We start from the raw sequence: 26396 nt of genomic DNA on the forward strand, positions 1-26396 counted from the left end.
TCATACAGCACTAAATTACATTTGTGTCTCTCTGCCACTCTCCCCCCACCCTCCCCTCCCCCTGAGACATACAACAGCGTAGAAAGAGAGTTCAAATTCATTTCCAGCTTTCACCTTGTTGGGGAGAGGGGAAGAGAGGGAGAGTCTGGGCTCAATAATTACTTATTCTATCACCATGGAAACAGACAGGATGTAGTGAGCTGGATTTGTATAGAACATCTGCTGCCAGATTCATAATCAACTACAATCTCATCTCGCCCCCCTCCCTCCCCTCATTACTTAAATTTGATGTGGCGAGTCTGGTTTTCCCACTGTGTCTCCTAGTCTCTGAAACATGATAAACTCTGAGGAGACAACCTGGGTGTTCTCACACTCGTAACCACCCACAGCTCTCAGTGTTAGCACATGTATATAAGCAAACAAATCAATATGGATGGGACAAAAAGCTTGTACAGTAATCCAATGCACACCTCAAAATAAAATGATTTTAATGACACAATGAGGCTTAAAATCAATATTTGAGGTAGACTAGCCGAACAGGCTGTGCACTAAAATTTATAATCAAAATGAAATATTTATTCTAGTGGAATAAATGTCTTAAATGTAAAATATTTGAGTAACATAATTCAATAAGAATTTTTTTTGTGGTAGTCCTTTTGTAACCAAATGTTTAACCAAGCTCATCATCATGTCCACAGGAGACCTCTGATTAGGGCAGACTCATCAAGTGCTGGTACAGGTTAGCGCGCCCAATCCAATGTCAAGTCAAAGGGTGTTAATGCTGGATGAGGTGCGCTAACCTATACCAGTGCTTGATGAATAGGCCCCCTTATACCTTATTTTCAGGAAGTCTGATTCAGGTAGATTCATGTGAATGACCCATTCATTAAATGAGATTGGGGCACTATCGCACAGAAACTCCCACTGATGTCAATGAATTAACCCTGTAAGTATTTAAAGTCTGTACTTTTGCATGAAAATTTAATTACATTTCATAGGGGTGGGGGGTCTTTTGACGTTGGCAAGTCTCAAATGAAAATAATGTGTCTTAAGGAAGCATCTCATTCTCATTGATATACAGCTACACCACTTTCACTTTTTTTATTTTTGTTGTTGTTAAGGTACTTAAAGAACTTTTAAGGGTTGATCTTACTTTCTATTGCAATCCTTTTTTCATTATCCATTTTTGCTAATTTGATTGCCCTTTTGCAATTTTTCTTAAATTCCTTTTAATTCTGATATGATGCCTCCGTCCCTTCTGACTTAAAGAATCTAAACGCCTGCCTCTTCTTTTCCATTTCCTCCCCTACGTACCTGTTTATTAGCCACCTTGGTTTTGATTTATTTCTTTTATACTTATTACCCAAGGGTAACACTGATAAGTGTGCTTTTCTAACAACTTAACTTAAAAGTGTGATGTTCTAAAAATATTTTAAAGAGTGCCCATTTGTCTTCTACATTTTTTCCTGCAAAAAAACACATCCCAATGTATTCCTTGTAGATTAGTCCTCAGTTTATTAAAATCGACCTTTCGAAAGTTTATGGTCTTTGTTGAACCCAAGTAATCTGTTTTTTGATAATTTATTTCAAATAAGACCATGTTACAGTATGGTCACTGTTACCCAAATGTTCCAGGACTTGAAAATTTGCTATTACTTATACATTGTTTGTTATTAACAAATCCAGTATTGCCCCTCTCCTGGTTGGTTCCTCGATAATTTGGGTCACGTAACTGTTTTTAAACACTCCCAAAAACCTGTTTCCTTTTGTTGTAATGCTAATCTCATTGCCCCAGTCTATGTCTTGATACCCCCCATGACTTTTTAATTCATTAAAGTCTAATTTTAATCCATTCTGTTGGTGTGTGACCCCCACTGTTCCATGGCTGTGCTCCACTTCCCTTCGCTGGATCATCACTGCTCACACAACTTGGCGTGATGCATGCACACGGATGAATTACTTTCATGTGAGTACCCTCATTTCCATGACCTTTCTTTGGGTGCTACTCCAGGGCTTCAGTCCCAGTGATATACTATCACAGGATAGTGGTTGCATGTTATTTTATGGACAGTACATGTTTCATGCTATGCCCTAGGAGATATATATGTACACCAGGTCTAGGATACTCACGGGGCTTCTACATTATTCATCTGTCACGGGACTTTATTCATTATGGAGAAATAAGTATATTTATGGTCCTCCTGTTACGGAGCACCGTGGTTGGGATTTTTTTCCAGTGCATATAAGTTTTATTTCAGTCTGTACTATTATGTTAACTGCTCCTGCCCTTCTGCGCCAATTTAGTTTAGTCTTTTGAAGTTTAGTATTATCTGTATTTACTATGGGTGTCTCGCTGCTTGCCAAACTCTTGCCCATTCTATCCACATGACCCCTTACTATTTCCCCATCCCCATCGATTCTATTTAGTTCATTATCTGTTTCTTGTCCCTCCACCCTTCATCCTAGTTTAAAATCTCCAACCTTTTAAACATTCTCCCCACCCCCCAGCACAGAAGATCCCTCTTCATTTAGGTGCAATCCGTCCCTAGCATAAAGATTGCATCTCTCAGAAAAGAAGTGCCAGTGCTCTAAAAACCCCAAACCCTTCTTCCTACACCACTTTCTTAGCCATGCATTAACCTCACTAATCTTTGACGGTCTCCCTGTGGTAGCGCATGGCACCGGTAGTATTTCATAAAATACTACCTTGGAGGTCCTTGCCTTAAGTTTTGGGCCAAGATCCCTGAAATAATTCTTTAGGATCCTCCATCTTTCTCTAACTTTGTCATTGGTGCCAACGTGTACTAAGACCGCTTGGTCAGTCCCAACAATCTGTCTATCCGATCCACAATGTGCCGACCCTGAGCACCCGGAAGACAACAAACTGTTCAGTTAATGCGGTCTTGGCAACAGATTGCCATATCTACCTTCCTAATAATGGAGTCCCCTACCACCACAATTTTTCTTGGTATCTGAGCATCCTGAGTCCGCTCTGTGTTGGAGGAACTATTCCCCTGGATGCAAGAGGAATCAGTCTCACCCAGCCTTGCCATTTCTGCCCTTACACTCCCTGATGAAGTGGCCTTTATAGTTGCTATGAAACGCGTTGGAATTTACTTTTATTGATCTACTAGTACCCTTAGTATTCTATCACTTTGCTGTCTAAGTGAAGAGTTCGATTTCGGCATATTTTCAGCTGACGGCTCTCCGGTGACGTCATCTTTGTTCGTCGGTGTGTATCGGCACTCAGTGCACTGGCGTGGGAGGCAGAGCTGATCCTGACCGGCGAGACTGTCCCTTTACCAGCTACTCCTAAACGGAGCTTGGGACTTATCCACCTGGATTACGTGGAATCCTGAAGGGAACCCTCCGCTTCTAAAGAGCACAGCAGACAGAGCACAGCCTGATATGACTGCAGATTCCTGACATTGGGTGATTCGCTGCAGCCTTCTCCTGTGTCCTGATACCTGAGTGGTAACAGCTGTCATAGTTACAGTTACATGCTTGTTTTACCTTTATCTGATGTACGCAGAACCTTGAATTACTTTTTAATATAAATTGTTCATTCTTACTTCACCATGAGCGTTGTGCGCTGTTTTGAATTAGGGAGGAGGCCTTGAAGATTGGAGAAGGCTGGTTTAAGGAGTGTTTGGCGAGGCTGCGTCAAGGGGGGTGCTGGTGAGGGGGATCCTGGACTAAGGGGCAAGCAGGGTAGGAATAGAGCTAGGATATCTCACCTACATGTTAGGCTTAGTCCCAGTTCAGAGTCAAGGCTAGCTAGATGAATGAGAAGTCCAAGTGGGGGATGAGAGGCAGCTAGGCAGAGAAGGAAGTTCTAGTCCATGGCAGCGGTGCCGACCAGAGCATCTACATTGGTGGGTCATCAGTTCAATGGAGAGCGGCGAGGGCATGGGGGTCAGTAGACGTAAGGGAGGGCAGTGATTCGGGGGGGGGAAGGTTCCTAGTAGCGGCCCTACAGGTCAAGGGGGTCAGCCAGAAGTGGCTGAGGAAGAGTTAGCAACAGCACAACCAGCGGCTGCAGAGGCATCTAAGCAGGGTACATCCAGTGGAATGCTCTTGAAGGTTGAGGTTATGGAAAAGATTTGGAAAGGGGAGTATATCAAGATGTTTTCATTGCTTCCGGTGGAGGAGATTGACAAGGAAAGACTGAGAATTTTTGATGATACACAGCAATGGGAAATTGCTAACAAATTTTCAGTTTGCGAGGTTGATTCGTTTGTGGCTTGGGCGTATGGGTTTGGGGACCGCAAAGTACAGAATGCACTAATTTCCAATTGGACCAGCGTGGTAAAAAGGATTGGTAGATGGGAACCAGTGCACTTTAAGTCATACAGTATGTTAGAGCACATGCTGTTTGGGGTGTAAACAAGGGGAATTTGTATGGAACATGTATTTTTTATGTTTGTTTTTGTAGGTCAGGGTTCAGACTTGTGTGGATCATGGGAAATTCCTTTGTGTACTCGGCCTGCAAGAGAGCAGCGGTAGAACCAAATAGTAGGCAACAGAGTTTCTGGAAGGAACAGGTGAAGATGGGGATAAGTACTCCTGGAGGTAATCTAGTAAACTAGGTTGGGAGAAGAGCCGGATGTCTTGGTAATCCTCGCAGGGGGAGGAGAGGTATGACTTGGGGCAGTTGCCAATGTTGAAGTTGATTCAGGCAATAAAAAGGTATTTCAGTAGGTTAATGGTGTTCTGCTCTAGGTTGTTTATGGTACCGTCAGAGATGGTCCCAAGGCAGGTTTGGAGGCATGCCAGGGAGCGTGTAGGCTATAGGTGAATAAATTGGTATTCAGTCTTGTGAGGAGGATTGGTGGTTTTGTAGTAAGGTACAGGGAGCTGGAAGGGAATGCAGCAGATCCATATAGAGTGTATTAGGTCCATTGAATGACATTGTTCTGGACTTATTATGGATGTTGGGTTTCCAGAAAGCGGTTGAGAGGGCATTGGCAGGGTGTGAAGAAGCGTGTGATTTAAGGGTTTAAACACTCACGCGGGTGTCAATTTAAGTGTGTAGTTGACCAGTAACAGTGGGGTCACAGCAGTTGAGCTCAGAGTATACCAAAGATTTAGCAAGATAAAAAAAATCAAGCAGTATGGAGTGTTGTTTTAAGACACTCTAGAAATGAGTGTTTTAAGTACCTTTCTGGTCCCCTTATTCAATATGGTGAGAAGCACGGTGATGTACATGGGTAGCGCTAGGGTATAAGCACACTAAGCAATATAGGCCCATGAGCCCAGGTGTCTTAAGTCACTCTGATACATTGTAGACAGACTAACATCATTAAAACTAAATTAGTGTATCTCTGAGAAAATCTTTCAACTTTAAGGGTTAAAATGACAGGACTTCCAGCGTGTTGAGATTGGGGTTAACATTTGATCCTTGAACAAAAAGGAGATTTGAAAGAATATCACTTTTACTTTTGAAAATTCAGTTTATTCCTGATGGCAGGTAAAACCATGGAGTTTGTGGGATTATTGCGGAAGGTCCCAAAAATACTTCCACTTCCCCAACAGGCTAGCACCACACCACAGGGCACAGTTAACAATGGGGTAACTTTTATCCCCTTGGATAGTTAATGCATCGCTAATTGCCCTACTGAAAAGTGTCCATTTAATCTTTTTGTTGCCTTTATGACATACCATGTACGTCATGCTAGTTTTGCTCTTTTTCAAGGGCTACAGTACAAATAGCCTGCCTTACCGTTTGCTGGGCTGCAAGTGAAACACTGAAAAATCCAGCCACTGGGGGAAGTGGCTGCTACGACGGTGATGCGGGGAGTCCATTCTTTTCTATGGGACCTCCCGCAGTGGTAATCCTTCATTGTTGTTACAGCACTGCAAGAGTTTGAGGCCATGCAAACTGTAAGTCTGGCTACAGTACATCTGTAGATCGTTTGAATACAATCAGAGTTTGGAGCTCCCTCCACTTCTGTATATGTCATGCCAGACATTGTAAAGGTTAAAGCAGAAATGCTTAAAAAACCCAACCCTAGACAATTTTTCCAAAGAGTTCCTGGAGTTCAACCATGGTAATCTGCGGACGCTGCATTTACCATGATATTTAATTTTTTTTCTCCATCTTGCGGGGTCTGCCAACTTAATCAAATACAGCCATGGGATCACCCAATGGTAAACTGCAATGCTGACCCCGGCAGACAATTTTTTTCCCAGAACAAAAATTCATGGGAAGATTTTAAATTCTACATACCCCCACAACCAGGACCCCCTCCCCCCAGATCAAATAATGTAGAAACATTCAAATCAGAATCAAAAAAAATCTCGCAGCACAGAATGTGGCTTTAAGAGCTTTCAGCTTGAGTTTTTCCACAGCGGTAGCTATTTTTTTTTCTTTTTAATTAATATACAAAGTGCCAACATTTACTGCAAATCTCCCAAAAACCTATTCAAAAGAAGAAAAAAAAACAAAGATTTATGTTTGGAAGCTAGAGTTCAACCATGATGCCTCATAGCAGCATGTAGCTGTTTTTGCCTTTTCCAATACACAACAGGAAGCATCAAATTGCCCTCAAAAATTGAAATACCATATATTCTACCAAGTTTTATTAAAATAATGAGCACACAGATCAAAAACATGTGGAGCTAAATGCTGTTTCAGATTTACAAACATGTGATAATTAACAGATTGCAAGCTCTGGCCTGTATGTACAATAGGGAGAAGCAAAGTAACACAGTTAACAATGCAGGTACTTCCATTCATTTGAGTGGACGTTACTACACGTGACCCTGCTTCCCACTGAATTGAATAGGGGGACATTGTTCTGTGAAATACAGAATAGAGTATTTCACTTTAGCTCACAGAATTGCGCCCACTTTTAAATCATCTTTCTAGTATTGCACTTTCATTAAGGGTGAATTCATGTTAGGACTTTAGCAGATCAACCCCTCCCGTCTACTTTTTCTGAAATTGGTCCGTGTACTATTATTGCACATTGTCATTTTGTGCCATTGGGATAACGTTGGAAGTAATTTGCATTTGCGGTCACGTAAACGTTTCAGCAGCGATCACGTGACTGCCTTCACCCTCCTTCTCCCCCACTTCCGGAAACAGAAGCATTTCTCCATGACGTATCTAGAGTGGTCAAGGATTCCCCACTCCAGAGCAGAAGAAAGGGCGTCACAAATGCCTGAGAATTGCGTGAGACACCTTCTCACCTCCGGGGGCGAGGGTTATGATGCAAGGGCCAGGGTAGTGACATACGGGCGTATGGTTATGACATACGAAGTTGGGGTTATGACACAATGGTGTGGGATTTAGGCATCAGGGTCTCAAGTTCGCATGAGAGATACCTCACTGCTTGAGACCATTAGACAGAGCTCTAGTGCATGAGACAATGGGGTCTCTTGCGAGCCAAGGCCTGTGACATGCCAGGTACTGTATGTTACAAAGGCACTGAAAAGGTTAATGAGTGAAGAGAACTTCTGTTGAGGACCAAAGAAAGAATTTATGGGTTATGGTCTCAGCTATTGCACTTTACTACAGTATATTCAATGGCCACATTGTATTTGCAATCTCAACTAGCCGGCCAATAAACAATCTTTGTAAAGAATGTAACAGTCTAATTGGCTTCCTCAAACAAATCTAACCATGCTAATAGAAACAATATGGCTGCTTTTATTTCTTTGGTAATTAACGATTTGCCCTTAGTCCACCTTGTTCTTATAAGAGAGCCAATAAAAATAATGGGAGGGATAGAGGGAACGCTGTCTCTGCAATATCTTGTTGAACACCATCAGACAAAGGATGTAGACCGAGGAAATCAAGCTCCCTCAAAGTCCCAGCTCACCAAAGTTTCCAAACTAAACTTTGAAATCTAATGTACAAATACTTATTGTGTCGAATGTTGGTAAAAAAAAAAGTGTCCGTCAACCCGATGTAACACCTTAAATATGTCACTTCCATTAGCTGATCTGAGGAGAATTTTCCCCGTTAAAAGGACACACCATTCAAAGAAAGCACAGTAGTTTTATTTATTAATAACATTTATATAGCGTCCTTATCCAGGGCGCTGTATATTATTTAGTACAGACACAATCTATGATTTTGACAGTGTTTGCCTCTCTGTATAATACATATTTGACTTTTTTAAGCAGCGACCTTAAGAAAGGAAGCAGTAGCCATTTTATACACTATTCTACTAAGTAACAGAAGTAATCTCGATGGTCCTCCAACATACAGTCATAGAAAAGGGAAAGAATTACACTGAATATCATAAGAATTGTTCAATGTTAAAAAATAAAAAAAATGAGTCGCAGATGATCTCGAAAAACTGCTAAATATTGTTTTGGTGTTTTCTTCGGAAAAAAGCAACAACCAAAATGACAGGCAATATAAATTATTTGCTTTTTTTAAATAAAATGCGTGCACAATGTATTTTGTACTGAAGGAGCGGCTCATTAAGTACCATAAAGACATTGATGAGTTTGAATCGGGGGAACCTGGTTCAAACCCTGGTGTTGGCTCGTTGTGACCATGGGCAAGTCACTTTTATCTCCCTGTGCCTCATGCATCAAAATCATAGACTGTAAGCTCATTTGGGCAGGGACCTGTGCCTGTAACAATCCCTGTGTGCTACATACCGCGCGCTGTACAGTAATTGTGAAGCGCATTGGGAGAAAAGCGCTATAGGAAATAAAGTTAGTAATGCATGTACTAGGGAAGAAGCTGCATTCAACTGCTGCTTGTAATAGTTGAATAGAAACTGGATGAATACATTTATGTCAAGACACCATTTTCCAGGTTTTATATTCTGCACAATCGTTACATTGAACTGGCGGATAATCAACACGCAAAATGTCAGGAGAAGTCAAACATGAAGTACTGTATTGTGCTTGGTTGTGATCAATATAGAGAAAGAAAGAAAAAAAATATGGCTTAATAGTGAGATTCTGACTTTGAATTCAAACCAGATCATTGTTAATCCATTAATAGTAGGATATACACTTTCAAACCATTTAAAACATGAGATTGACAGCCAAAGCATCCTGCAAGGAGATACCGTTTCATATGAAAGAAAGGGATTCAAGATGAGCCCCTGTGGTGCCAGGTGAGGCTTGAAAAGTAATGTTCTGCAGGCCCATTACTCTTTAGGTGGAAAAGATTAAAAAAAGGGTCATGCATCTTCTCTAAATGTCTAAGCCAGGGGTGGCTAACCATTTTTTCAGGATTGCCAATAAATGGGCACACATTTTTTGGCAGGCCACTGTCCTACTAACCCCACTCCTCCTACTACTCTCTCTTAATTACCCCCTTCTCTCTCAATCACCCCCCCCTCCTCTAAGAAATTTGACCGGGGTGGGGGGTGAGGGGGGGCTCAGGTCTTACGGAGGAGGAAAGGTGGGGCCCAGCAGGTGGATGCGGAAGTTGCCCAGCTTTTGGAGCTGCCCGGGTGCGCTGGCGGAGGGGAGGAGTTGACATGAGAGGGCCCTGCAGCTGAGGAGAGAGTCGGCTGCCTGAGTGTGGGGCAGCACAAGAGTTAAGTCTCCTGGCTTGCAGGGGGGGTGAGTGGGGGCAGAGAAGGAAACTGGTGCAGCTCACACTGATTCCCGAGTATCATCCCCTGGGGCCATTCCAAATGCTGTTTGCGTGCCACAAAGGGTTGGCCATTCCAGGTCTAAGCAATAGAAATTGTCTGCACATTAATCATCTGAAGTCGTTAGCTGGAGCTCAGCACTGATGACAGCTACAATTCAATCCGAATGTAAAAAGGAAAAAAAAACAACATTTTATTCCCAGTCATTTCATATCCATAACTTTCCTCCAGTGGAAAGAACAACTACTTAGTGATTAATAGTGAAGGTATTAAATTCTTACCTGCAGGTATTGATTACATTAAATATTCTGCGCCCACTCACTGACAAATCTACTTTTCCTGGATGTTAGATGAATTCTGGATGTTCAAACGGTATAATTAGTCTGCTCTGCTGTTTTATGACAGCATAGAGAATGGCTAAATTCCAGCTCCACGTTAGTCCACTGCTGATCAGATAGTGTCAGCCAGATATACTCATGTGATAACTGGGGCGGCAGCAGGGTTGCCACCTTCTAATAAAGGAAAACCCAGAGACTTTTTGCAATTAAATCCATTTTTTTTTAAATGTATTTATTTTATTTAGATATTTATTTCTCCGGTATTGGCATGCAACGGCATCTCCCGGCTCTCCTCCCGCAAGGTCCAGTCAGCATGGCTCCGTAACGTCAGATGGCGCCACAGAGCCATGATGTGACCTCTCGGCGCCATGCATTGTCAAGCTGCCATGACAATAGGATGCCAAGATGTCACGTGTCGTCCCGCTGTCATGGCAATGCGATGCCATTTCACTTCGCGGTGGCCATGTTGACGGGACCCTGCAGGGAGAGATGCCGACGCCACCACCCGGAGATTTCTCAGGTAAACCCGTAGCCCGGAAATATGTGGCCAAAACCCGTAGTCTACGGGTCGAAACCCCATTTCTTTGGGACCTCTTAATGGGGGAGTGTTGATCAATCACGTTTCCTCTACCCTTATTCCACTCTGTCCTCATCACAGAGCAAAGTAAAAGACTGGGAGAGAGACTGGTTTCGCCTGTGAAAACTCTTGATGATGTTACTGTGACATCACACAAAAGAATAAAAGAAATCAAGCCCCCTCCCCACCCCCAACTAGTCACAGTTCACCAGGGTTACAAACAAACTATTTAAAAATACTTAGGGGCCTATTCTTTAAGCCTCGATAAGCCACTTATCGGCCAAAATGCCTACTGCTATTCAGTAACCTTGATAAGTGGGCGATAAAGGCATAACTCGCCCAAATTTGCAGCCGTCCATCCAAAAAAAAAAAATCACCGGCTGACTGGTGATAAGCCACTTATCGGCAGGTTCTGAAACTCGTGCAATTCTAGTAGCCACGATTAGCTTATCAAGGCCAATCGCGGCTCTAGAATGACTAGTTTCTCCCCAAATCCTCAAACTAGGAAAAGTTGGCGTGAAGCCGGGGAGAACCTGCTGAGAAGGCGGCGAGAGAGGACAGAAAAAAAATAATGCTTTTTTCCTGCTTCGGATTGATGCCAGAGGTCTCCGGAGCTGATACCCATTAATATCAGCACCGGAGGCCCCCGGCATGAATCCCATGCAATAAAAATGCATTTACAGGCAACTTCATTACCTTGACGGCTAACCGCTAAGGAAATTAAGGGGTTAATAAATACCAGTGCCATCTTTATTGTGTGTAGTGGAAGTGGTGAAGGTGGTATTTGGCCCTTTGTGGGTGTTTAGGCCTTGCAGGGGGGTTGCGGGTTGAGGTAACCCCTCCCACTACCCACCTGGTAGGTATAAACACCCACCAAGGGCCAAATACCAACTTCACCCATCCGTGAAACCCACAATAAATATTATAAAACACAACAACCCTGCCATTCACCTCCTTTACCCCAACAACCCCCCCCCCCCCCCCCCCAACACATACAGTACAGTAATGGGCAAAATTACTATTATCCACATATGGATAATAGTGCATTTGCCCATTATAACACCAAACATTAGCTAGCCAGCATTAATAAAGTAAATAAATCGTTCAACTTACCCCTGCCATCATGAAGGATGTCCTCGTCAGCATACTGCATATCCATGTCCTCCGATGCCAGCAAGAATACAAGAAACCCTTAATCACCTTAGCGATTAATAACTGCTATAGTAATTAAGGTGTTAACCCCTGTCCCCCGCTACCCACCCGGGAGGCCTAACCACCCACCCAGGACCCACTATACCCACCCTCTACCCATTGATTGGCACAGTGGTATATCATACCCATATAATATGGGCATGATAAGCCACTATATCACTCAATGGTCAACCTAATAAAATTAATTAAGGCCAAAAATAAACAATAAATCAAAGAAATATACAAGCACCGGTCCCATAGGAATAAAATGCATAGGAGATATCAGCACCCCATAATGGTGCCTGTATCTCGGGAACCAGGGGTTCCCGGACCTCAAATCAACGCAGTTCTGCTCCGGGGCTCCCATGCTCATCTACACAAGTATTAAAAGTGTAATTAAAAACCATACATTTCTGGCGAGATTTGCGCAGGGAGAGCCAGCTCTCTCTGTGCAGCCCTCTCAGCAGATGGGAAAAAAAATACCCAGTTTGCCTTTTTGAGAGAACCGATCATCACGTGGCTGGCTACTCTCTCCCGTTTTGGGAATTTTGCTATCACAGGTAATCGAGGCTTTCTGATACAGTGATAGCAACGCTCAAAAAACAGGCGGCGTAAACGGCAGGGCGTTTTTTTTAATGAAGGCTTAGGGAATATGCCCTTTAATGTCAGATTAATAATAAAAAAGGTATCAATAACTCAGATGTAACCTACTTACTGCTCAGTAGCTCAACCTGGGGGGGGGGGAGGAGGTGCAAGAATGTAATATATTTACTCGCTATTACAGAGGCCCCATGCTCTTCTCCACAGAAATTAAACTTATTGCTGAGGGAGAGAGCGGGGTCTCTGTAAGGCCTCAGCCATGTTATCTGCTTGCTTGCTGAAGCGTGCTGACGCGCGCTCCCACTCAGCACCGAGCCCCTACAGCCGCAATTAGAGCGGCTTTAGTAGGGGCTCACCTACGCTTCCGCAAGCGCGCGGAAGCGTAGGTCTTAGCAGATTTTAAAATTCCCCCGCTTGCCGGCGCGACAGGCCGGTCACGTGAGCGGTTCGCCCAATGAGGGCGAACCAGCTCCGTGATGCCACTGGCCCGCCCCCAGCCGCGTACCTGATGGCGAGCAGGGCAAGCTACCGCAAGGCCAGGGAAAGCACCCACTTTCCCTGCGCCTCAGCACGCAAGCGAAGAGCCTGGACGAGGCCTAAGAGAGCAGCACTCCTCCCTCGATGTTGCGGCATCATATGACACTGTATTGTCATGGCGACATCACACGGTGACACTTTCCCATGACAACGCTCCGTCACGTGACGCAGTGACGTCATGACGCCACTGGACAACAGGTCAAAACTTTGCATCCCCACCAAAAATAATTTCTGGTTGCGCTCCGGTTATTGCTACCAGTACACTTTGGCACACGGAGAGACTCTCTCTTAAGGTACGAGAAACTTAGAAAGCTCATCATTAGTAAAAGCCCTGGCACATGGTAAAACCTGATCCAAGAGTCAGTGCCAGTGCCTATATAACCTGGGCTATTCACTCATCTTCCTACTGTATATTTCATCATTAACAAATCCACTTTGTTGCAGGTGCTTATATATTGTGTCAACGTCCTGCCCATTTAATTAGTAATCTTAAAGGTGAGAAGTTTGTGAACAAGGACTGCTGCTGCTTTCAAGCTTATTTATTTTTGTTCTTAATCAAACACTTTTGTTGCTGTTACCCAGTATGAACTGTAAATCTGAGGTTCCTCTCTAACAGCAGAGATATTTATATATTAAGGGTCAGATTTACTAAGCTTTTGCCATAAGACACCTTCCAGTCCCGGAAGACATCTTATGATCCTTTCACCTGAACCCATTCCATTTCCGCATACCTTGAATACGTGACAAAAGAGATATCAATCAAGAGCAGTACGAGAAGGATAACACACAATAAATAGACCATGTACAGATGACTTCACAAAAACACCGGTAATGTAACTTACCAAATATATATATATATATATTCATTTTTGTTGTCAAACCAAAAAGACATGAGCCTAATTTACCACAAAGCATTATTGTGTTGCTATTTCATGCTGTCTAAATGTCCTAAATGTATTTGCCTCACTGTAGCATACTGTAGGTTGAAGTTGATGGACATCGAGTCTTTTTTCAACCTGACGATGTAACTTATCACAGTAAAAACTTTGCATTGCATGCTTTCCAATCTTGCGCATATTGGGACTTGACATGGGCAAACATTTCAACAAAGGTCGAGTTTGCTACAAAATCGGGATAGCTTCGCAAGTGTGAATCCTCCCGGTCCCGTCTCCGTGTAATCCCCCCCCCCCCCCGCCAAAAAAAACTGGAGTTTTTTTTTTATTTTGCTCGTCTATACTTTCATTGCACAAAATGCAAAAAAACCTCTCTGAAAATCTTGTTTTTCTTTGTGTGAGCCATTTTTGCACACCAATGAAATAAACATAAAAAAAATACCCCTTTTTTCAGTAAACTAAGTAAACGGAGGCTGCAGGCAGATCTCCATTCTTTTGAGTGGATTTGTAAGCAAAAAGCACTCAGACAAACTTACTGTATATACATTTGCCCATCTCTAATTGGGAGTCCATGGGACCCTTTAAAAGGGTTATTGTAACTAATCTCGGCCCTAGTTACTGTATTCTATGTACATAAAAGAAGAACAATTATTGCTGTGGTTGAACTTATACAGTATATATATATATATATATATATATATATATATATATATATATATATATATATTTTTTTTTATTTTTTTTCAACAAATCCCTTTGTATGTATAATTGATATCATTACAGTATAATTGATATCATTACAGTATAATATTTATGAACTTTTTTTTAATTAAAAGATTAAACAATACTGTATGCCAAGTGTCAAGGTACTTTTTATTTGCCTTGCTGTGTGTGCGGTTTCATCTCCAACATGTTAGTTACAGTCCTGAATCTGTCTCTGGAAAGCACATCCTGACACCTAAATAGACCTACTTCAAATTCAGTGCACACACTGTATCTGACAATCTGCGTTCTACCTCTTTTCGTCAAGACCGTCACGTCCCTGCAAGGCTTCCTTCTAGCTAATGAGTCTCTTTAATTGATCTTTCAAGGGCTTTCTATTTCAGTCTAAACCCTTCCCACACCAAAGATGATATCAGAATCACTCCATAATTCCAGCCATTTAAAAGGCTGAGTTTTGTGCGTATGTCAAGGTTTTATCTTCCTGTCTTTGTCGTCATAACTTATAATAAAGGCAGTAGAAATACTAATATATATTTGAAAAAATGCCATCCCACATGACCTTAGAGCCTATGAGGCAGCCCCCCCATCCCCCAACCCCTCCTTAAAACATACCCGCAAATAAAACTCACACACGGAAAGGTCTGGAGGCTACACGGCCACGGCTTCTATTAAAATATAACACAAGGGTAAGTGCCAAAACCCCGCCAGAGTGCTCCCCCAATTAGTAAAGCCAATGGTGATCAACCATGACCTGCAAAAACCACATGCCAAGCACCGAACAGTGCCAGACATTCAAGTGACTCATCAGCTGTGAGAATAAGTTCCAGGTCCACAGAGCACAATGAGCCCTGCCAACTCGCCAATACACTAAATGCCATCACTAGGCAACCTACCGCCCAAACTCATACTCCCGGAAAAACACATTTTCATACGTCTTTAATATTTTCTTTTCCCTTTAAAAAATAAATAAATATCTAACATGTCATACAAGTACAAAGTTAAACAGAAACCAACAAAAAGGGAGGGTAAGAAGGAAATTCTTTGTGGGATAGGCATGGAATGCCTGCTCCTGCCCGTGCACCCCCCCTTATACCCCCTGCAGGCCCCCCTCCCCAGGACCTTGTTACAACTATCCCAGTGCCTTAAAGCAGCAGTCCAAGCTGCCACCCCCTCACGTTTACTATGTGCACCAATACAACCCACATAATGATAAGTATTTAGCCAAGTTGCAGATCGATCCGTTCTCCTGTGATCGATCGGCGAAGATTTGGCTCGGGGGTTCACGAAATGGCTGTTAGTGCAGCAGAAGAGGACCAAACATGCAAAGTTCTGTGGGGTAGATCATGTGACCAGGCAGTCACTAGATACAATTTGTGCACTGCTAGAGAGGGCAGCGCTCAAAAAGGGGTGTGCCAGAGCCTGTTTCAGAAAAGGAAGGGGATATTATTCTGGATCCAGGCTCACTTGTAGCATGTGAGAAGATCCATGTAGCATAAACTCATCTCCTTTTTAAAGCACACAAAGTTCTTCTATTTTCTTCAACTTTATTGAGTGAGGTTAACAGAAATATAAAAGTACTTGCGTGTAGTTTGTGGTAGGAACTGTCTCTTGTGAGGAGAGGTATCCTAATTGGCTTTGGTATCAGGGGAAGTGCTTCTCTGAGGGGAAGAAAAAGGAATCCCTTTCTAAGGGAGCAGTGGAAGATGTGTCTACTCACCTTGGCTGCTGTTGAAAAGAGAGAGCAACCTTTCCTTCCAGACAGGAACAAGCTAATGGGCATAACAATATACAGAGAAGGGCAGGGGGAGAGGGCTAAACAAATCAACTATGAGCATTGGGATGTTGCCAGGGCAACTGACTAGTGGCATGTGGAAAAGGTTATATAGTAACAACTATGTTGCAATTCACACAGGAGCACTTGCTGATTGGAACAGGGAAAACATGCAACTTTCCCTGGGGAGAGCTGGCAGTGTGAGAGCAGAAAAAAATAAATATACAGAAAATATACAATCCTGTTCCAGGACAGATATAACTTTGTAGATGGTTGCTACAGAAACAAAAATGCTTGTCACATTACAATACATTAAAAATGTCATTCAGAGTTGTTTACAAAATGCAACAATTATTTTTTCATAGTACAGAACTGATTTATATAAAAAAATAAATAAAAAAAACACACACAAAGGCTCAGGGCTACTTTTTTGAGTCTTGTATATGGATATGTTACAATTGTTAACACAATCTGACCTTGTTTGATGGAACTTATTAATGTATTTCCAAAAAGGCTCAAAGGGTTTATATGGAAGTAGCAACCTGCAAATTCATCTAAGCGAGACATTGTAAATCTGACACCTACTGTGCAGTGCTTTAAAAGTGTCAGATAATTACAGTAATACTCTCTAAAGAATTTGCTTATATAAATGTATAATGTGTTCATGTTTACCTATGTTATAAAAACAAACGCGACCAACACACGTAGTTAACACTTCAGTTTATATACGACAGTATTTGGAATTCTGCATTCTAAGTAGAACAGGGGTAAGTAACTCGGGAAGCAAGGGGTCCCCGGAGCTAAAATCAACGCAGTTCAGCTCCGGAAACCCCCTGCTTAAATGCTATTTTTTTTAAAAATGTAAACGCCACTTGCACTGAACCTTTAAAGGGTTAATAATGTTGCCAAATGAGAAAGCTCACCAGACAGCAGGGTGTGCGCCCTATTTATACTTTGAGCATTAGGACAAATCTAGTGAGCGGGAGTGTTTCTGGGAAACAACAGTCTTCCTCCTCTGTCCCCGTACAAGGCAGATCACGTCATAGGACCCTTTGAGGGCGACGTACTGTAGTCACATCGTCATGGAGCCCCTGGATGGCCGGTCCCCATGACATAGTGACTACATATTGGGGCACTCAAAGGGTTAAACAAAGTTGCAATGCATATTGACCATGCTTTGCGCGTAGCTTGCAGACCGACTTAGCCGCGGCTTTTGTCGCCACTCAAAAATGGCAAACACAGTATTGCACGGCTCACAAACGAATGCGAACGCTTTGCACACCTCTAGTCCGCATATGAATGCAGACGAAGAGGGCTCGACATCGGGTTATACGAGTCCAAGGAATGAAGGCAGAGGTTTCCGTTTGGATTTCAGCGCTACCCTTTTACGTAGTGAAAACTGAAAGTATATCTACTTACGAGAAATTGCAACACTAACATAATAAGAATAGGATGTGTCATTCTGATCCGCTACCATCGAATGTGGCTTTTGGTGCAATAAAGTGTTATTACACTGTATAGGATATGAACGTCTCTTATTCTTCCAATGGTCAACAGGATTCATTCAAGATTTCCCAACGCATAAAAAAAAAAAAAATCATGTTCTCAATTCTGGTCTAATTTTGGGACGTATTAAAAATGGTGAGTAATAGGGTTATGCACAGCTGATAGTGTGTTAACTTTCATTCAAGAAAGTGGAAATTACTGCATCTTTAACTCTGCTTTATCCCACTTCTCCCACTATTGAATAGTGAAGGTTATGGGGATTTAATGTGTGTGATATAACTGTCGATCATGTTTATACCATGCCTGTGCTTCTGTACAATACGCCTCGACATTTTTTGTGCACCTCAACGCAGCTTTCCTGAATTATTTTCCACTCAAGTGTGAATGTACCTTTAAACTTGTAAGAGATAGATCATTTCGATTCTACCTGCTCTGGCCCTGCAAACTTTGCAGCAAGCAGTTTATGAGCCGTGCGCAGAATAACCTGAGCACTTATCACAGACCATTCTAACTCTCCAGCGCGAGGCTTCTAATCTTCCTTGCTTGTGCCGGCTGTGCACGAGAGATAATGCATTACATGGTAATAAGGGCTGCCAGCTCTGAGCTTCTGCCTTCATCTTTACTTAATGCTCATCAGATCTCTGCCCATCAAGCAGAAAGATAAACGCCTAAAACTCTGCATGCTTTGGGTTTCCTGTCTACAACTTTCAGATCAAAATGTTAAAAGTGATAAAAAGGAAAGAATTTATATATTTTTTTACATTATTACACTGTTAACACAGTTACGGAGCGGTAAAAGACCTGAGGAACAGCAGCCCGAGTACATAGTAGATGAGGTTAAAAAAAAAAAAAAGACGATCGAGTTCAAGCAAGGCAGATACTTATCCTATATTTGTAATTACAGTATTTTAATCCAGAGGAAGGGCAATAAAAAAAACCCCAGTGACAACAGTTATGCTAAGTACAGTATGCAGGAGGACGCGGTCATGGAACCATGACATACTATTTTTTTCTTATGTAGCATGTTGTAGTGCAGTGTCCCCCCCCCCTCCCCCCCCAACCGGTCAGGTTTTCAGGATATCCCTGCTTCAGCACAAGTGGCTCAATCAGCCCCTGCTTCAACACAAGTGGCTCAATCAGAAGCTCAATCTTCGACTAAGCCTCTGATTGAGCCACCTGTGTTGAAACTGGGAAATCCTAAAAACCTGACCTGTTGGGGGGTGAGGGGGGGGGGGGGGGGGCGGGGTAGGTCTTGAGGACTGAGGTTGAGCGCCCCGTTGTAGTACGTTAACTTACAGTGTAAGTAGTGCTGCACATAGGATGTTTCCAGCACAGTGAGTCCCTGCCACTTACTGTACTGTACGTCAATATTTATTGGTGTGTTTGAGGAACAGGGAGATAAAGGGACTTGCACAAGGAACAGGTAATGGGATTTGAACCAGGCTTCCCTGCTTGGAAGCCAGCCCAACCATAGTGAACAGCTCCTGCAAACCATTGCCGAGCGCTACAGCTTGGCTCTCCTCTGCTTTCTCTTCTATTGCTACTAAGCCCTCATACTTTTTCGATAATGTGATTCAAGTAAGTAAGATATTGAAATTGAATAGTGGCTTAAGTGCCTTAAAAAATATCGGATAGGTGCCGGCTTGCATGAAATGCTTAACAACAGATCTCATTTAAAAAAACAAAAAAAAAACGTTTATCCTGTGCAGCTAAAGAACAGAGAGGAGTTTTCAAATATATATTACTCTTTCTTTAAAGCAACAGTCCAAGCTGCCGGGTTTGTATTTGTTTTTTCCCCTCTTTCATATGTGCATCAATACAATTCACACAATGATAAATAATTTGTGACGTTGCCGATCGATCGGCGAAGATTCAGCTTGGGGGTTCACTAAATGGCAGTCAGTGCAGCAGAAGAGGACCAAAGATACAAAGTTCTGTCGGGAAGATCATGTGACCAGGCAATCACTAGATATAATTAGTGCACTGCTAGAGAGAGGGCAGGGCTCAAAAAGGGGTGTGCTAAAGCCTGTTTCAGAAGAGGAAGGAGTTGTGACTTTGTAAATGGTTGTCTATAGAAACAAAAAAATGCTTGTTACATTATAATACATAACATTTTTCATTTAGAGTTGTTTTTAAAATACAAATGCTACAAGTATTCTCTCATAGTACAGAAATTATTTATTTAAAAAATAAATAAAATACACGTAGGATATTGCTTGGTCTGCAGCTTTAAATAACTTTTTTTAAATTGTATATTTAATAATATTGTAAGTCTCAACTCCAAAAATACTTCCACATTCATTTAAAAAATGTTTTTTTTCCATCTAGTTGTGCTACAGTAACCATCTCCCAAATATGTCAAAAGCCAATAGGCTTGTGGACAGAAAACATGGAAATACATACAGTAGGATGCACATTGGGGTATATAAATATATTTTTTTATAATGATCACAGGGTCACCAATAGAAAGCCACAACGTCCTTTCCACGGCGTTGCAGGTTTCTATTGGCCTCCGTAGTGAGGCTGACTTTGGTAGCCATTTTGTAAAAAAAATGGGCAGCACAGATTGCTGCTTAAAAAAAAAATTACAATAATAGTATACTCTACATTTCTATGTTACCTCTACATTAATCTGAATGAAGAGCAGTGGACACTATGGATTTCTCATCAAAAAAAGAATTTTACTTTTGTCACGTAATCCAGCGTTCCGGCTGCGGCAGCCTCTGTCAGAGCAGTGAAACTGCGGCAGCCTCTGTCAGAGCAGTGAAACTGCGGCAGCCTCTCTCAGAGCAGTGAAACTGCGGCAGCCTCTCTCAGAGCAGTGAAACTGCGGCAGCCTCTCACAGAGCAGTGAAACTGCGGCAGCCTCTCTCAGAGCAGTGAAACTGCGGCAGCCTCTCTCAGAGCAGTGAAACTGCGGCAGCCTCTCTCAGAGCAGTGAAACTGCGGCAGCCTCTCTCAGAGCAATGAAACTGTGGCAGCCTCTCTCAGAGCAGTGAAACTGCGGCAGCTTCTATCAGAGCAGTGAAATTGCGGCAGCCTCTCTCAGAGCAGTGAAACTGCGGCAGCTTCTATCAGAGCAGTGAAATTGCGGCAGCCTCTCTCAGAGCAGTGAAAATACGGCAGTCTCTCTCAGAGCAGTGAACTGCGGCAGTCTCTCTCAGAGCAATGAAAGACCGCGGCGACAGCAGCCGAAATTTTTTTTAAATGATTTTTGAGAAATCTGTAGTGCCCAACTAGATATTCCATATACACACATTGCAGAGTATACGCCAGGTGTAGCCAACTCCAGTCCTCAAAAGCTACCAACAGGTCAAATTTTCAGGATATCCCTGCTTCAGCACAGTTGGCTCAATCAGTGGCTCAGTCAAAGACAGAGGCACCTGTGCTGAAGCAGGGGTGACCTGTTAGCTCTTGAGGACTGGAGTTGGCCACCCCTGATCTAAGCAAAAATGTGGTTAGTTCAAATAATTATTCACCATCACTTTCATACTGTAGGTGATGTCAGTCTTAGACTAATAGTTCTTTTTCTAGCAAAAATAAATATATTTTGTGTTTCTCCACCGGAAAATATACGTGTTTCTTTGGGCCTCATGCAGAGAGCATAGAATTTTCAAATTGGCGAATTTCATAAAAAGTAGCTTTTTTGGAGAGTTTTATTCTCCATATGCAGAAAAGTGCGAATTCTGCTATGTTTAACATGGATGCGTGTGGCGAGTTTGAATGGGAAAGATGCGCGCTTCAGAAATGTGGAAAAAAAAAAAATCGCGGCTTTTTTCCCCCCTTTGCTATAGGCGGCGAGCGCCATCTTATTGCCAACTTTTCCTGGCGCGGCAAAAATGAGAAAATCGCGCCATTTCCCTGGCGCGAACAGCCGCTACATGCCGTTCGTACCTCTCTGCATTCGGAGAGTTTTAAAAATGGCGAGATGGAGGTTCTCGCCAGTCGCGAGGCGAGTTTTAGCAATAGAAAAAACAAAATGACGCGTTTTTCGTAACTCGCCATTTTCTGCCGGTTTCTGCGCGAAATTGTACAAAAAATGGCAAATTTTGAAATAACGATGCTCTCTGCATGAGGCCCTTTGTCCAAGTTTTACATTTGATATGCGAGCTTCAATAAGAAAGGCTTACTTTTATTTCCCTGTAATTCTAATCCCTGAGGCTCAGATGGACCTGCAGTATTTGCTAAGCCTAAAATATAAAGGGCAGTGGGAATGAGGAGGGATTTTTTTTATAGCAAAGCAGTTACCTGAGCCGTGGTAGCGCTCCATACCCACGGGGCCCCTAACGGGCCTTGTACATGCCCTCTGCCTCATTTCAAGGCAGCCTACCACTCCGTGGCCTTCTGGGGGAGAGCCAGCGACAGACATGTGGGGCAGGTCAAACTATGAACCATGGGGCTGCAACTTGTGGATCCCCTCTGGGCAGAATTCTGTCTCTCTGTATAGCTTCGGAGCAGTATAACACCATCTTGGTGGGACACTATATAAACAGGGTACTTTCCCGAACTGTATAACACTAAAAGGGAATCTTTATTCTATCCTAAACATAGGAACTACAGCTCAACCCCGTTATAGTGCGGTCCTCGGGGGCCACCCAATCCGACCGCGCTATAAACGGGGTTGCGCTAATTAAAAAAAAAAATTTGTCCCTTGCGCCCCCGATCGGGAGGAGGAGGAGGGGGGAAGAGGTGGAGTGAGGTGCCGGCAGCCCTACACGTCCCCTAGCAGCCACCATACTTTTCCCAGCATTCCCCATACTCCCCTCAGCAGCTCCGCATCATCCAACCACCGATCCCCGCACCAATCCCCCAGCCTCGCACCGATGTCCCCCCGCCAGCCTCGCACTGATCCCCAAAACCAATCCCCCAGCCTTGCACCGATCCCCTCCCACCCCCCCCAGCCTCGCACTGATCCCAGCATCGACCTCCCCCAGCCTCGTGCCAATCCCCGCGCCAATCCCCCAGCCTCGCACCGATTTCTCCCCCCCAAGCCTCGCACCAATCCCCGCCAGCAGCCCCACAATGCCCCAGCAGCTGGCACCAAAGGTAGGGGGGGGGGGCTGTGAGTGTGTGCTGTGTGTGCCGTGTGATGGGAGTGTGTGCAGTGTGCCGTGAGTGTGTGCAGTATGCCGTGAGTGTGTGCAGTATGCCGTGAGTGTATGCAGTGTGCCGTGAGTGTATGCAGTGTGCCGTGAGTGTGTGCAGTGTGCCGTGAGTGTGTGCAGTGTGCCGTGAATGTGTGCAGTGTGCCGTGAGTGTGTGCAGTGTGCCGTGAGTGTGTGCAGTGTGCCGCGTGTGTGTGCCGCGTGTGTGTGCAGTGTGTGTTGTGACATAGTCCAAAGATGTTAGGCAGCTTTCTGCCCCATTTTAGAGCAGAAAGTGCAGGAATAGTTACAAATGATCCGTTCCACAGCTTCCCATTAACTCAGGCAGCTGGATGGAAAATCCAGACCACAGATTACAATGGCTCTAGTTCTCCCTCACCTGCTCTTCTAATCACATGCACAGGTATTTAGAGCAGAGAGGTTTTGAATTTCACTCTCTCTCCTTGGAGCCTGGGGGCTGGGGGTGTCGCTACTCTCCTGCATCCAGTATCGAGGTTGACGGCCTCTCCACGTATCACAGTACCAGAGGATTTGCCTGGACACCCCAAACAGATAAGACAAACAAATGGTTACTGCTGTTGCTAAAAGACTGTGCTGTATCTTGTGTCCCTAAATGAGAGAGCATTGTTTTAAGCTGGGGAACCAGTTTAGTTGGCCAGCAGCTGTTAGAGAGACTGATTCTGATGTGTAGTTAGATCCCTGAAAGGGATAGGATTTGCTTATATGATTTTGGTTTTATTTCTTGAAATAACAGTGTGGGAAATATTGTAACACTGAAATGTGTGAACTGCTGAATGAAAGTATCTGAGTACCTCTAACCTACACATGTTAAAGCTGCAGTACCTTACTTGGATGAAAATAAAGCAGGCAGAAGCCTGAGTTAAGCAGCATAATACTTTGCATGATCCTGTTTGTTGTATAATTAACCCTAGAAGACTGTGTCGGGAAGAACCAAGACAGACGTCAGCACTACAAAAGAGGGGCGTTTGTCACAGTGTGTGCAGTATGTGTGCGCAAAAAACCCCCTTTTTTTAAAAATTCGGGGTCCACGCTCAAACCGCGTTATAGCGATTCGCGCTATAACGAGGTTGAGCTGTATATAGAAGCTATTCACAGTGAGACCTCTCTTCTTCAGCTCCTCCTGAGATCTGCCTTCCAGAAGCATCCCCATTTTTATTTATAGCCTAGCCTGGTCTCCAGGCAGATGAGGGCAGGGCTTAACTTCATCTGAGTCACCCCAGCAGTATGTGATAGGGAACGTGTGTTGCTCTGTTTGAGCCCACAAAGTTAACTGCTCAAGGCCCTAGTAATCCCTGATCTCGTGCTTCAAATGGAATCATATGGTTTTATATATATATATATTATATATATATATAAAGAAAAGAAAACACAGGCATAGTATACAGTTAGGCAATTAATACTTGCCAAAATATCTGTTAAAATGAATTGTTGTATCAAGGTCAATGATCATTTTGATATCCATTAGGGATTGAATTAACAACATGTAAATTAGGTACTGTACATATTTATATATAAAAATAGCACATTGTAATGTAGTGGACTCCTTATTATATGGTTATCCTGTGATTTTTCGGTTTCCTGGATATTTAATGCTAAGAGGATATTAGACATATGCAGATGTGCCCTGGTAAGGGTATTATCTGTATGTAGTTGAGTAGCATCAAATAGATATATTTTACACATGGTTAAATTAAATTTAATGGGTATTAATTAATGAATAATAATTGTTTATATAAGATGCATTATGCCATAATTTATGACTTGATGTATGGTTTTAATTAACAACTAGTCTCACAATGGGTTCTCATCCATATTGAATGCAGTATGTTTAATTGTTAAAGATACATATCATGTGTGCAGGGCTAATTAATTAGCGTTTCTCCCCCTATATATACTGGGCGGTTATACCCAATAGTTTACCCCTGATGAAGTCATCCTGTTATGACGAAACGCGTAGGGCGGTGCTAAATTGTGTCGAGAAGCTGTGTATGAGTGTCTAAGGTCCCAGCAAACAAGAAACAGCATTTTCAGCACGAACGTTTGAACTTCTGGTATCCGGAGGAGATCACTTCCGGGTGCAGAAGCACTAGGTTCCGCTTATGCAGAGTGTGGAGAAGCAACGTCGGAGAACACTGGGTTCCAGAGATGCAGTGAAAAGGACCGCACAGTTGGCGATTGGTGATTGAGTATAATCTCATACATGCTTAATTTCTTGTTACCTTTGTGAGTGGGCGTTTGTCTGAATTTTATGTCCCATAAAAATTGTTTTTAATAGTAATACTCTAGGTGTGCGCCTGTGTTTTCTTTTCTTTTTAGGTATCTACAGGGATTGGTGATCCCAATATCGGGCTGCAAAACCGGGGTGGACTATACTTTGGGACTAATTGGACACTCATCGATTGGTCGTTTTATTATTATTTTTTAATATATTTTTTATTCTATATATATATATATACAAGTAAACCCCGTTATAGCGCGCCCCGTTATACCGCGAATCGGTTATAACGCGGTTTTCACGTGGCTCCTGTTTTTTTTTGCACACTGCACACACTCCCAGCACACACTCTACACTGCACACACTCTACACTGCTCACACACTCCCAACACACACTCTACACTGCACACACTCTACACTGCTCACACTCTACACTGCTCACACTCTACACTGCTCACACTCTACACTGCTCACACTCTACACTGCTCACACTCTACACTGCTCACACTCTACACTGCTCACACTCTACACTGCTCACACTCTACACTGCTCACACTCTACACTGCTCACAGCACACTGCACACTCCCAGCACTCACTCTCACTGCACCACTGCACACACTCTACACTGCACACTGCTCCCAGCACACTGCTCACAGCACACTGCACACACTCCCAGCACTCACTCTCACTGCACCACTGCACACACTCTACACTGCACACTGCTCACAGCACACTGCACACACTCTCCCCCCACCCCCCCTGCAACTCACACCACTTTCCCCCACCCCCCCTGCAACTCACAACACTCTCCCCCCTCACAGAGAAAAGAGAGTCGGCCCCCCCAGCCCATTCCATTTCAGCAGTCCCCCCCATATGTCAGCAGCCCCCCACCCCCCTCCTCCCATGTCAGCAGCCCCCCACCCCCCTCCTCCCATGTCAGCAGGCCCGCAGCCCCCTTCCCATGTCAGCAGCCCCCTTCCCATGTCAGCAGCCCCGCAGCTCCCTTCCCATGTCAGCAGCCCCTGCTTAAGCCTCGCGCATGTCCTCCCTCACCTCGCGCTCCCTCTTTGCTGCGGCTCCTGCTGAAGCTTCACCAACCACCCAGGCCGCGAGACACAACCGGCTATGATGACAGCGACAGCGAGATCACCCTCCCCACTGTCTGTCTCTTTCGCTGCGTCACGCACCCGAGAGACCAATCAGCAGCCGGCTCACCCAGATGACGCCGCCCCGCGTACAACGTTAGCTGCGGCAGGGAAGCGCGAGGGATGCGCGTTCTAGCAGCAGACCCGGAACTTCCGGGTCACGCCACACTGCTAGAGCGCGTCCCCGTGCTGGAGGAGGGA

The 26396-nt window shown here is 43.7% G+C and overlaps 1 protein-coding gene across 5 annotated transcripts in view; it reads right to left on the minus strand.

The window, feature by feature from the left end:
- The window catches only part of ELMO1 (engulfment and cell motility 1), a 395377-nt gene that overhangs the window by 76846 nt on the left and 292135 nt on the right, over window positions 1-26396 (minus strand). The window lies entirely within an intron of this gene.

The sequence above is a fragment of the Ascaphus truei genome, chromosome 2 (genome assembly GCF_040206685.1).
Source record: "Ascaphus truei isolate aAscTru1 chromosome 2, aAscTru1.hap1, whole genome shotgun sequence".
In the NCBI taxonomy this organism is placed as follows: domain Eukaryota; kingdom Metazoa; phylum Chordata; class Amphibia; order Anura; family Ascaphidae; genus Ascaphus; species Ascaphus truei.